The sequence below is a fragment of the Muntiacus reevesi genome, chromosome 7, assembly GCF_963930625.1.
Source record: "Muntiacus reevesi chromosome 7, mMunRee1.1, whole genome shotgun sequence".
Taxonomy (NCBI): Eukaryota; Metazoa; Chordata; class Mammalia; order Artiodactyla; family Cervidae; genus Muntiacus; species Muntiacus reevesi.
The window spans coordinates 35897192-35911867 of record NC_089255.1 but is presented as its reverse complement, the minus strand read 5'-3'; the positions used below and the strand labels follow the sequence as shown (position 1 = coordinate 35911867).

Genomic DNA, 14676 nt, shown 5'->3' with positions numbered 1-14676 from the left:
AAGTTAACTTAGGATTCACACTTAATGACAGTTCTTTCATTATCTTCATATTTCACAGAATGAACTTCCAACATGCAGTAAATAATCTCTATCTTTTTTTCATTTAGCCATATGACTTCAATTATGTTTGCAGTAACTAAGAACCTTATGAAGCTAAATCTTAGTTGCTACCAAAATAATTGCTTTCACATCTTCCCAGGATATTAAATCTGGTAAATTACAAAAGTTGTCAGAAAGAATCTCTCCTTATCTTCCAATAAAACCTTTTTACATAAAGCATGAATTTTTTCCTTGGCAGAAGGATTTTGTACACAATCCTGAAGTTTCATACTTTTAAGAAGGTGCCATACAAAAAAAATTTGCTACAAGATTATCTAATCAACAATACAGCAAAACAACTGATTTGTACACATCAATTAATCTATAGAATTACTTTTTTGTTGGCATACACAATCAATGTAACAAATATGATGTATACCAGCCATTCTGAAACACACTAAAAAAGCTTTTTAGTGCTATGGATAAATTCATTTATGCAACACTTACTGAGCTCCTATAATGTGTCAGATGCATTTTGTGGGGCACAAGGATTTGCCAAAATAAATAAAGCACAGTCCACACATTCAAGGAATTCATAAATCAATGCACAAGACAGATAAATAGACAATATTATGTCATTTAACTTAACAGATACTAAGAAATATAAAGATGCACATCAGATAAACCCATAACATAATGCCTCCCATGAAACTGGTAATTAGAGTAACAGGAAAAAGAAAACTATTGGAAAAGGGAATGTAGAGTGGAAAACAAAAGAGCTCCTGGAAACTGAAATATGATATCTATAATAAAAACATCAGCAAGTTAGAAGCTAAATCAAGGAAATCTCATATAACACAGAGCAAAAAGAAAAGACTGATTATATAAAATCAATATGTCAACTATCAAGGTTTAAAAAAAAATGAAAGTGAAAATGTTTTCAGAGAAATATATTTCAATGTTCTTAGGACCAAAGAACATGAATTTCTTGTTTAAAAAAAAATGTTTTCTCACAATGATGACAAGAACCACACCAATACAGAGGCTCATCATTGTGAAATTTCATAATATAAGAGATTAACAAAAGATCTTAAGAGCCTCCAAACCACCAGGAATCAAACTTTTCAACAGGAAACTGGAACCTGAAAACACATTTTCAGAAAAGAATTCTACCTTCAACCAAAATACTTATAAAGTATGAGGGCATAAGAAAGCTATTAAAAATACTAATAAAGCTATTATTCAACAAGTAAGAAGGAAATTGTTGAGCGGTAAAGGAGATTACTACCTTCCTCCGAAGTGATTTTATTTAAACATTCTAAAATTCTACATCCCATACATCCCTTCTGAGGAAATTATGAAAATACACTTGAAAAAGTGCAAATTAAAACCAAAATGCTCCCACTTTCACCATGTCTATTTAGCAAAGTACTGCAAGTTGTAACTAAAACAGTTAGATAAGAAAAAAATAATACCAATTCAAATTGGGAAAGAAAAAGTAAAGGTATCTCTAGTGTAGATGACATGATCTTATATGCAAAAAATTCTAAATAATACACACACACACAGAGAGCCAGTTAACAAGGCTACAGGATACAAAATCAATATAAAGAGCCAGTTATATTTCCATACATTGTACAATACACAACGTACATGAAATATGCAATTTCCTTTCTGAAAACAAAATAAGGATGAAAATGAAGAGCTGATTCTTTGAAAAGATAAACCTAATCAACAAACCCTTAGCCAGACTCATCAAGAAAAAGAGAGGATCCAAAAAATAAAAATAAGAGAGAAGTAATACCTGACACCAGAGAAATATAAAGGATCATAAAGAGATTACATAACACAATTATATGCCAATAAAATGGGCAACCTAGGAGAACTGGATAATCTTCTAGAAATAATCACCTAGTACAGCCTCCCAAGACTGAATCAGGAAGAAATATAAACAGAGACCAATTACAATAAGTCCCCTACATACAAACCAGTTCTGCTCTAAGAGCATGTTCGTAAGTCCAAGTCATGCAACAAAACTAGCCTAGGTATCCAACTAACACAACTGGTTGTATAGTACTGTACTATAATACGTTTATAATACTTTTCATGTCCCATCACTTAATGGCAAACAGATGGGGAAACAATGGAAACAGTGATTTTATTTTCTTGAGCTCCAAAATCACTACAGATGGTGACTGCAGCCATGAAGTCAAACGACACTTGCTCCTTGGAAGAAAAGCAATGACAAACCTAGACAGCATATTAAAAAGCACAGACATTCCTTTGCCGACAAAGATCCATCTAATCAAAACTTGGTTTTCCCAGTAGTTATGTATGGATGTGAGAGTTGGACTATAAAAGTTCAGGGCCAAAGAATTGATGCTTTCGAACTGTGGTGCTGGAGAAGACTGTTGAGAGTCCCTTTGACTGCAAGGAGATCAAATCAGTCAATCCTAAAGGAAACCAGTCCTGATTATTCATTGGAAGGACTGATGCTGAAGCTGAAGCTCCAATACTTTGGCCACCTGATGCGAAGAACTGACTCATTTGAAAAGACCCAAATGCTGGGAAAGATTGAGGGCAGGAGGAGAAGGGGACAACAGAGGATGAGATGGTTGGATGGCATCACCGACTCTATGGACATGAGTTTAAGCAAGCTTCGGGAGCTAGTGATGGACAGGGAAGCCTGGCATAGCTATATAGTCCATGGGGTCGCAAAGAGTCGGACACAACTGAGTGACTGAACTGGACTGAATACATTAAAAAACAAAAAAGTAAAACTGTCTGAATGTTATAGTACAGTACCTTGAAAAGTACAGTAGTACAGTAAAACAGCTGGCATACAGGGGCTAGCATCAAGTGAACAGGCAAGAAGAGTTACTGACTAGAAGTGGGAAGGAGGTATAAGATGGTAGAGCTGAAAGACTTTCAGCAATAGAAGATCGAGGGTGAGCTGCAACTTCACTCACATCAGATACTGAGAGAACACATATATGCATCTTTGAAAGTTTACAACTCACTGGTTTGTATGTAGGAGACTTACTGTGACAATGATAAAACTGAATCAGTGATTTAGAAGACTCCCAAGAAATTAAAGTGCACGACCAGTTGGTTTCACAGGTGAATCCTACCAAACATTTAGACAATTAACAACTATTTCTCTCAAAACATTCCAAAACATCTATGAGCAAAGAATGCATCTGAACTTCTACTACATCACCATTACCCTGATACCAAAATCAAAGACATCACCACCTTCAAAAAAAAAAAAAATACCAACCGCTTTTCGGCCAGAACCACCATCTTCCAGTAATTCGCCAAGATGACCAACACAAAGGGAGAGAAGAGGGGCACCCACTACATGTTTTCTAGGACTTTAGAAAACATGGAATGTTCCTTTGGCCACATACATGCGAATCTACAAGAAGGGTGATATTGTAGATATCAAGGGAATGGGTACTATTCAAAAAGGAATGCCCCACAAATGTTACCATGGCATGGTAACAGAGTCTACAGTGTTACCCAGCATGCTACTGGCATCATTGTAAACAAACAAGTTAAAGGTAAGATTCTTGCCAAGAGAATTAATGTGCATATTGAGCATATTAAGCACTCTTAAGAGCCGAGACAGCTTCCTGAAACATGTGAAGGAAAATGATCAGAAAAAGAAGGAAGCCAAAGAGAAAGGAACTTGGGTTCAGCTGAAGCACCAGACTGCTCCACCCAGAGAAGCACACTTCATGAGGACCAATGGAAAGGAACCCGAACCATTGGAGCCCATTCCCTATGAATTCATGGCCTGCTGCTACTGCTGCTAAATCGCTTCAGTCGTGTCCGACTCTGTGCAACCCCATAGACGGCAGCCCGCCAGGCTCCCCTGTCCCTGGGATTCTCCAGGCAAGAATACTGAAGCGGGTTGCCATTTCCTTCTCCAATGCATGAAACTGAAAAGTGAAAGTGAAGTCACTCAGTCGTGTCCGACTCTTGGCGACCCCATGGACTACAGCCTACCAGGCTCCTCTGTCCATGGGATTTTCCAGGCAAGAGTACTGGAGTAGGGTGCCATTGCCTTCTCCAATTCATGGCCTGATGGGTGTAAAAATAAAGACCTGGACTGTTAAAAAAAAAAAAAAATACAGACCAGTATCACTTATGAACATAAATGAAAAAATCCTCAACAAAATATGAGCAAAACATATTCACCAATACATTAAAAGTATCATAAGCCTTGATGAAGTAGGATTTTATCCCAGAGATGCAAAGATGGTTCAATATCTACAAATCAATCTGGCAACACCATGTTACCAAATTGAAGAATAAAAATTACATCATCTCAATAAATGCAGAAAAAGCTTTTGATAAAATTCAAAGTCCATTTATCATAAAACCTATCAACAAAGTATGTATAGAAGGAACATAACTCAACATAATAAAGGCCATCATGACAAACACACAGCCAACACCATACTCAATGGTGAAAAGCTGAAAGCACTGCCTCTAAGATTAGGAACAAGACAAGATGCCCACTGTCACCACTTTTCTATCTGATTCCTTTGGCTGGGACTTCCAATGTTAAGTGAATAAAAGAGGAAAAAAAAGAGGGGGGGGGGGGGGGAGTCCAAACTGGGCAGGAAGTAAAACTCACTGTTTGCAGGTGACATACTAATGCTATATACAGAAAATCCAAAAGACACCACCAAAAAACTATTAGAACAAATGAATGATTCTGTTAAGCTGCAGGATACAAAATTAAAACGCAGAAATCTGTTGCACTTCTATACACTAATAACATGCTATCAGAAAGAGAAACTAAGGAATCAATCTCATTTACAACAGCATCAAAAGGAAATAAGATACCCAGGAGTAAATCTAGGAAGTAAAAGATCTCTACTCAGAAAACTGTAAGACAATGATGAAAGCACTGAGACAACAAGAGATGAAAATATATACTGTGCTCACAGACTGGAAGAATAAATTTGTATGAAAATCCAAAAGAGCCTAACTAACCAAAACAATACTGAGAAAGAAGAATAAATTAGAGGTACCATGCTCCCTGATATCAAACAGACTACAAAGCTATGGTCACACACACACACACACACACACAAAATATATATATATAATTCTTGCACAAAAGTAGACACAGATGGATGAAACAGAATAGCCCAGAAATGAACCCACACTTACATGGACATTTAATCTACAACACAGGAGATAAGAATATACAATGAGAAAAAGACAGCCTTCTCAATAAATAGTGTTGGGAAAACTGGACAATTACATGCAAAAAAATCAAACTGGACTACTTTTTCACATGATATACAAAAATAAACTCAAAGTGGATTGAAGATTTAAAAGTAAGACTTGACATCATAAAACTCCTAGAAGAAAATGTAAGTAGTATTAACAATGCTTTTATCAGTCTTAGCAATATTTTGAGTATGTCTCCTAAGGCAAGGAAAACAAAAACAGACAAATGAGAATAACCAAACTAAAAAGTTTGTGCACAAGGAAAGAAAACACGAACAAAAGAAAAGGCTGCCTACTGAATGAAGATATATGCAAACAATTATCTAACAAAGTGTTCACATACAAAATATATAAAAATCCATTTAACTCAACATCAAAAAAAAAATCTTATCATGAAATGGACAGAGAACCTAAAGAGACATTTCTCCAGAAAAGACATACAAATGGGCAACAGGTACATGAAAAGATGCTCATCATCAACTCATCAGCAGGGAAATGCAAATCAAAACCATAATGAGGACTTCTCTGTTGGTCCAGTGGTTAAGAATCTACTTGCCAATGCAGGGGACACAGGTTCAATGCCCGTTCCCAGAAGAGTCCACCTGCCGCAGAACAGCTAAACCCATGTGCCACAACTACCGAGTTGCGTGAGACAACTTTACTGAAGGCCCATGCGCCCTAGAGCTCTAGCTCTGCAAGAGAAGGCATAGCAATGAAAAACCTGTGCACCACAATGAGAGGGTAACCCCCACTCACTGCAACTAGAGAAAGCCATCGTACAGCAACAAAGACCCAGTGCAACCATAAATAAATAAAACACAATGAGCTAAGACCTTCCCTCAAAGCTCAGATGGTAAAGAATTTGTCTGCAATTCAGGAGACCCACGTTCAATTCCCACGTCGGGAAGATCCCCTGGAGAAGGAAATGGCAACCCACTCCAGTATTCTTCCCTGGAGAATACCAAGGACAGAGGAGCCTGGCAGGTTACAGTCCATGGGGTCCCAAGACTTGGACACGACTTAGCGACTAAAGAGAGAGAGAGACAATGAGCTATCACTTCACCTGTCAAAATGGTATTATCAAAAAGACAACAGATAATCAACGCTGGAGAGAATGTGGAGAAAAGGGAACCCTCAGGCATTGTTGGTGGGTATGCAAGCTGGTGCAGCCACTATGGAAAATAGTATCAAGGTTCTTCATGAAATTAAAGATAAAACTGCCATAGCAACTGCCAAGCAATTCCACTTCTGGGTACTTTTTCAAAGAAACTAAAAACACTAACTCAAAAAGACATATGCAAAAAAAAAAAAAAAAAAGACATGCACATCTATGTTCACAGCAGCATTATTCACAATAACTAAGATATGGAAACAATCTAAGTGTCCATCAATAGGTGAATGGATAAAAAAGATGATAGATGAATACCAGCCACAAAAAAAAAAAAAAATGAAATCTTGCCATTTGCAACAACATGGATGGACGTAGAGGATGTTGTGCTAAGTGAAAATAAGTCAGACATAAAAAGACAAGTATTTTATGATTTCACTTATATGTGGAATCTTAAAAAAAAAAAAAGAAATGAACAAAAATAACAAAATGGAAACAAGAGTCATAGATCTAGAGAACTAGATCGCTACCAGAGGAGGAGAGGTAAAAGTAATAAATGAAATAGGTGAGGAAAATTAAGAGGTACAAACTTCTAGTCACAAAGTAAATGAGTCACAAGAATAAAACATACAGTGCAGGAAATACTGCCAATAATAATGTAATACATATTAATACACTATTAATGCAATATATACAAAATGTAAAATTACATTATGACAAATGATTAACAGATTTATCATGGTGATCACTTTGTAATGTACACAAATACCAAATCACCCTATGCTACACACCAGAATGAACAGTACTGTAGGTTGATTATACTTCAGTATACACTCAGAAAAAGAGATCAGATTTGTGGTTACTGCGGGCAGGGGAAAGGGAAACTGTATGATGGTGGTGGAAAAGTATAAACTTCCATTATAAAATAAGTAAGTACTAGGTTTACAATGTACAACATGATTGATATAATTAACACTGCTCTATGTTATATATTAAAGTCACTGAGAGAGTAAATCCTACGAGTTCTCACCACAAGCCCTGCCTCAAAATAATCTCAGCTCCCAAATCAAGTATCTGAAGACAAAGTCTTCAGATATATGTATATATGCAAAGTCTGCATATAGCTAAATACCATTTTCAGGTAGAAGATAATGCTATTCCTTGGAACATGCACATCAAGCTGTTTTTTTCCTCTTCAGTAACAGATATTTATGCATTCATAAATCTGAACCATTTCTTAACTCTTAAGATCAGAATCTTAAGATTTAGATGGGGAAACAGTGACAGATTTTATTTTCCTGGGCTCCAAAATCATTGCTGATGGTGACTGCTGCCATGAACTTAAAAGACGCTTGCTCCTTAGAAGAAAAGCTATGACAAATCTAGACAGTGTATTAAAAAGCAGAGACACCTGGAGAAGGAACTGGCAACCCACTCCAGTATTCTTCCCTGGAGAATCCCATGGACAGAGGAGCCTGGTAGGCTACAGTCCACAGGGTCGCAAAGAGTCAGATACGACTGAGTGACTTCACTTTCACTTTCACCCCTCAGCTGAGACTTTCAGCTCTTGTGTTAGCCATTGATTGTTTTCTTGAGTTCTCAAAGACCTGTGACCATATTTTTTTTTAAGTTGCCTGTTTTCTAATTGCATCACTTTACACACTGTTGTCTAATAATATGTGGTACTTAGAATATCTTCTTAATTATTTTGAGCTGTCATTGCCTGTATTTTCTTAGCACCTCCTTGGTATTCTTACATGAACTCATCTAACAGGGAAATGCAGCTTTTTTGTTTGCCCTCTCTGCAGACTGGACCGTCTGAGTCAGTGTTCTAACTAATCCCTGATGGTCTCTGAGCTACTGTTCTACCAGACTCAGTAGTTATGTTTTTCAGGAATTTTTCGGTAGAATTGGTCCTATTAGGAGACTCTTGGTGTCACCTTTGTTATCTTAAAAGCTGGTCCCTTCGCTGAGGCTCTTAATTTTTTGAAAACTTGATGCTATTTAAGCTGAAAAAAATTGGCAAGACTATTTAAAAAACTGAGGGACGCCATTTAAGAAATTGAAAAGTAATCGCAAACAACACTGAGTAGTTGTGACTTTCAGTTCTGTATCAGTTGAATTTTTGTGCTCTTTTCCATGTACGTGGTGGTTCTATTTTTCTCCAATAAAACTTTTTATTTAAAAATAAAATAAAATAAAAAGCAGAGACACTACTTTGCCAACAAAGGTCCACACAGTCAAAGCTATGATTTTTCCAGTAGTAATATACAGATGTGAGAGCTGGACAATAAAAAAGGCTGAACACCAAAGAACTGATGCTTTCAAACTGTGGTGCTGGAGAAGATTCTTGAGAGTCCCTTAAACAGCATGGAGATCAAACCAGTCAACCCTAAAGGAAATCACTCCTGAATATTCATTGGAAGGACTGATTGGGAAGTATTGGGCTGGGATGTACTTCTGCCAAACTTAGATTTTAACATTGAAATAAGGCAAATTTTCAGTAGCAAATATAAGAAGCTTAGAAACAGCCACTAGGTCCTAACAAGGAAAGAGTTAAACGGATTGAAAAATCAATAATTATTTTGAATCCATAAGAGAAAGTGCAAACTGCTCAAACAGACAGGTAAATACAGGGGATCATGGTTTAATGGAGCAGTAACTGACAACAGACTCCACCTTGGGAACCAGTGCCAGGGTAGAAAAACCTGAACTGTAACTGACAAATTGCTGAACATTCAGTGTAAGACAGCCCAAGTTTAAAACTCCAGGGATGCCCAGTTATAAGGGGCTCCCATATTTCTCTAAGTTTTCCTCTAGGAGCTAGACCAGATCTCGCAGTAAATATCAGCTCATGATAAAAATCCTGGGGTGCAGGTGGCTCAGAGGGGTGGTCTCTGTTACTTTTAACAACAAAGTCTAATCTCTAGAGAGAAATGAGTAACCAGAGTCTAACTTGGTGGGGTTTTATCAGAGCCTAACTGACCTGGGGAAAGGGAAATTACCCAACTCCAGCCTACCACAGCCAATCCTGTCCAACTTAAGGGGTCAAGAAGGGATATGAAAAGCACCTGTGAAGTTCACAGCCCAGAAGCACAGCCTTATTTAAAAACTGAGAACTAATATAACTAAACTAATAAATATAACTAAAAGAACACTTCCCTCTCCCTCACATCCATGCCTTACCACAACATTATTAAAAGCCTATTATATAAAGCATTTCCTTTTACCTAACACATCCTGTCCACCTAGCCATAAACAATTAACAACACATACTAAAAGGCAAAAACAAAAACAAAAACCCACAACTTGAAGACAGAGCAACCATCAAAATCATCATACTGGAATGTTGAAATTACCAGATTGGGAATTTATAATTATGATTAACATGCCAAGAATTCTAATAAATAAAGTAGACCGCATGTGGGCTTCCCAGGTGGCTCAGTGGTAAAGAATCTGCCTGCAGTGCAGGAGACTCAGGTTCAACCCCTGGGTTGGGAAGATCTCCTGGAGGAGGAAATGGCAACCCACTCCAGTATTCTTGCCTGGAGAATTCCATGGACAGAGGAGCCTGGCAGGCTATGCTAAGAACAGATGTGCAACGTAAGCAGACAAATGAAAATCCTAATAAAGAAGCAAAAAAAGACACTAAAGATCAAAACCAGAAATGGGCAAGAAATGACAAGGACCTAACAGAAGTTAAGAAGAGGTGACAAGAATATACATAAGAACTATACAAAAAAGGTCTTAATGACCCAGATAACCACAATGGTGTGGTCACGCACTGAGAGCCAGACAGCCTACAGTGTAAAGTCAAGTGGGCTTTAGAAGTATTACTAGGAACAAAGCTAGTGGAGGTAATGAAATTCCAGCTGAGTTATTTAAAATCCCAAAAGATGCTGCTGTTCAAGTGCTGCTCTTAATAGGTCAGCAAATTTGGAAAATTCAGCAATGGCCACTGGACTGGAAAAGGTCAGTTTTCATTCCAATCCCAAAGAAAGGCAATGCAAAAGAATGTTCAAACTATCATACAACTGCGCTCATTTCACATACCAGCAAAAAGTATGAAAAGTGTTAATCACTTAGTCGTGTCTGATGCTTTGCGACCCCAAGGACTGTAGCCCACCAGGCTCCTCTGTCCATGGAATTTTCCAGACAAGAACACTGGAGTGGGTAATCATTCCCCTCTCCAAGGGATCTTCCCGACCCAAGGATTTAACCCAGGTCGTCTGCACTGCAGGCAGATTCTTTACCATCTGAGCCACCAGAAAGGACCACATGCTAGCAAGGTAAGGCTCAAAATCCTTCAAGCTAGGCTTCAACAGTACATGAACCAAGAACTTCCAGATGGAAGCTGGATTTAGAAAAGGCAGAGGAACCAGAGATCAAATTGCCAGCATCCTTTAGATCTTAGAAAAATCGAGAGAATTCTGGAAAAACACCTACTTCTGCTTCACTGACTACACTAAAGCCTTTGACTGTGTGGATCACAACAAACGGTGGAAAATTAAAGAGATGCGAATACCAGACCACCTTACCTGCCTCCTGAGAAACCTGTATGCAGGTCAAGAAACAACGATTAGAACCAGACATGACACAATCAGTTCAGTTCAGTCACTCAGTCGTGTCCCAGCTCTTTGCAACCCCATGAACCACAGCACGCCAGGCCTCCCTGTCCATCACCAACTCCTGGAGTCCACCCAAACCCATGTCCACTGTGTCAGTGATGCCATCCAACCATCTCATCCTCTGTCGTCCGCTTCTCCTCCTGCCCTCAATCTTTCCCAGCATCAGGATCTCTTCAGATAAGTCAGCTCTTCGCACCAGGTGGCCAAAGTATTGGAGTTTCAGCTTCAACATGAGGCCCTCCAATGAACACCCAGGACTGATCTCCTTTAGAATGGACTGGTTCAAAATTGGGAAAAGAGCACGTCAAGGCTGTATACTATCACCCTGCTTATTTAATTTTTATGCAGAGTATATCATGTGAAATGCTGGGCTGGATGAATCACAAATTGGAATCACGACTGCCGGGAGAAATATCAATAACCTCAGTTAAGAAGATGATACCATTCCAATGGCAGAAAGCAGAGGAACTAAAGAACCTCTTGATGAGGGTGAAAGAGGAGAGTGAAAAGCTGGCTTAAAACTCAATATTCGAAAAACTAAGATCATGGCATCCGCTCCCATCACTTTGCGGTAAATAGATGGGGAAAAGTGGAAACAGTGACAGATTTTCTTGGGCTCCAAAATCACTGTGGACAGTGACTGCAGCTATGAAATTAAACTTGCTCGTTGGAAGAAAAGCTATGACAAACCTAGACAGCATATTAAAAAGCAGAAACATCACTTTGCCAACAAAGGTCCATAAAGTCAAAGTTTCAGTTTTTCCCGTAGTCATGTACAGATGTGAGAATTGGACCATAAAGGAGGCTGAATGCCAAAGAATTGATGCTTTCTATTTTTGGTGCTGGAGAAGACTCTTGAGAGTCCCTTGGACAGCAAGGAGATCAAACCAGTCAATCCTAAAGGAAATCAACCCTGAATATTCATTGAAAGGACTGATGCTGAAGCTCCAAAACTTTGGCTACCTGATACGAAGAGCTGAAGATGGAAAAGCCCCTGATGCTGGGCATAAGAAGGGGCAGCAGAGGATGAGATGGTTAGATAACAGCACCAACTCAATGGACATGAATCTGAGAAAACTCCAGCAAATAGTGAAGGACAGGGCAGCCTGGCGTGCTGCAGTTCATGGAGTTGAAAAGGGTCGGACATGACTTAGTGACTGAACACCACCACCCACTCATGATAAAAACTCTCAGTGAACTAGCAAATAAAAGGGAATTTTCTCAACTTAAATTAGAAACTTTCCTACTAAGATAAGAAAGAAAGAAAAGATGTCTGCTCTCATCAATCCTTTTTGGCATCTTACTGGAAGTTCTAGTGAATGCAATAAAAGAAAATAAATGTAATACAGATTTGAGAGAAAGAAATAAAACTATCTTTGTTCACAAATAACATGATCATCTAGGTAGAAAATGTCAAAGAATCCCCCAAAATCTTCTGGAACTAATAAACAAGCTGCAGAATACGAGGATAAAGTACAAAATTCAATAGTTTTCCTATGTATCAACAAAGAACAAGTGGAAAACACGATACCGTTTTACATTATCACACCCCGAAAGTGAATACTTAGTTATAAATCTAATATATACAAGATCTATATGGGGAAAATGAAAATACACTGATGAAAACAATTAAAGAACTAAATAAATGGAGAGGTAGTCAATGTTCATGAACAGGAAGACTCAATACAGTTAAGATGTCAGTTCTTCCCAACTTGATCTATAGATTCAATGCAAGCATAATCAAAATCCCTGCAAGTTATTCTGTGAATATGATTGAACTGATTCTCAAGACTATATAGAGACAAAAAAGACCCAGAATAGCCAACACGTATTGAAAACGAACAAAGTTGGAGAGCTGACACTGCCCAAGTTCAAGACTTCCTTAAAAAGCTACAGTAATCAAAACAGTGCAGTACTGTTACAAGAACAGACTAATAGGTCAAGGGAACAGACTAGAGAGCCCACAAATAAAATTCAAATAAAGCCAACTGATCTTTGACAAAGAAGCAAGGACAGTATCAGAGCAGAGAGTCTTCTCAAACAGTGCTGAAATAGCAGGACATCCACATGCAAAAAAAAATGACTCTAGACACAGACCTTCCAACTTTCACATCAATTAATTCAAAATGGATCATAAACCAAAATGTAAAACTCAAAATTTTAAGAATCCTAAAAGATAACCTAAGAGAAAACCTACATGACCTTAAATATGGCAATGACTTCTCAAGATACAAAATCAAAGGCATGATTCATGAAAGAAATCACTGATAGGCTGAACTTCATTAAAATAATAAACTTCTGCTTTGTGAAAGACAACATCAAGAGAATGAGCAGACAGACCACAAACTGGCAAAAAATATTTGCAAAAGGCATGTTATCCAAAATACACAAAGAAGTCTGAAGACAACAGTAAAACAACCTGATTAGAAAATAGGCCAAAGACTTTAACAGATACCAAAGAAGATACACAGATGGCAAATAAGCACATGAAAAGATGCACCACATCATGTCATCAGGGAAAGGCAAATTTAAACAAGATACTACTACACACCTATTAGAAAGGCCAAAATCCAGAAAACTGACAATGCTGACAAGGATGTAGAGCAGCAAGAACTCTCTTTCACTGCAAAAAATGGCACAGCCACTTTAGAGAATTTGACAATTTCTTATAAACTTAAACATACTGTCACCAGGACTTCCCTGGTGGTCCAGTGGCTAAGACTCCATGTTTCCAACACAGGGGGACCACGTTCGATCTCTGGTCAAGGAACCAGATCCCACATGCTATAACTGAAGAGTTCAAACGCCATTAACTAAAGATCCGGCATGCCACAACAAAGATGAAAGATCCCGTGTGCCATAACTAAGACCTGGGGCAGCCCCAACAAACAAATAAATAAACAAACATGCTATTACCATCCAGTCTTGGAACCATGATCCTTGGTATCTATCCAAATGAACATTAGACTTGGAAACAGATGTTTATGGCAGCTTTATTCGTAACTGCCAAAACTGAGATGCAACTAAGATGCCCTTTAAGAGATGAATGAATAAATGAACTGAATTATACAACCAAACAAAAAAATGTGCTATCAAGTCATGAATAGACATGAGGAAACTTCATATACATATTACTAAGTGAAAGAAGCCAAGTTGAAATGGCTACATCATTGTATGATTCCAGATATACAACTTTCTAGACAAGGCAAAGCTATGAGACAACAAAAAGATCAGAGGTTTCCAGAGGTGAGGGGAACGGGAGATTAATGGGTAGAACATGGAGGATTTTTAAGGCAATGAAAATACTCTGTATGATACTATTATGGTGGATACATGTCTTTACATTATTTGTCCAAACCCACAGAATGTGTATCACCAAGAGTGAACCTTTATGCAATCTATGAACTTTGGGTGATTATGACGTGCCAATATAAGTTCATAAATTATAAACAAATGCACCATTCTGGTGGTGGATGTTGATAATGGGAATGGCTATGTATGGGTGGGGACAGAAGTTGTAATGGGAAATATCTAAACTTTGCTCTCAATTTTGCTGCAAACCTAAAACTGCTCTTAAAAAAACAAAGCCTTCAATAAAAATAAATAACACAAGTTCAAATTTAAAAAGTGCAACAGTGTATCATGTTATTT

General features: G+C 37.9%; 1 protein-coding gene across 15 annotated transcripts in view; it reads right to left on the bottom strand.

Annotated features, from left to right (window-relative positions):
• MGA (MAX dimerization protein MGA) overlaps positions 1-14676 on the bottom strand; it is a 151829-nt gene that overhangs the window by 75598 nt on the left and 61555 nt on the right. The gene's annotated exons all lie outside the window — the stretch shown is intronic.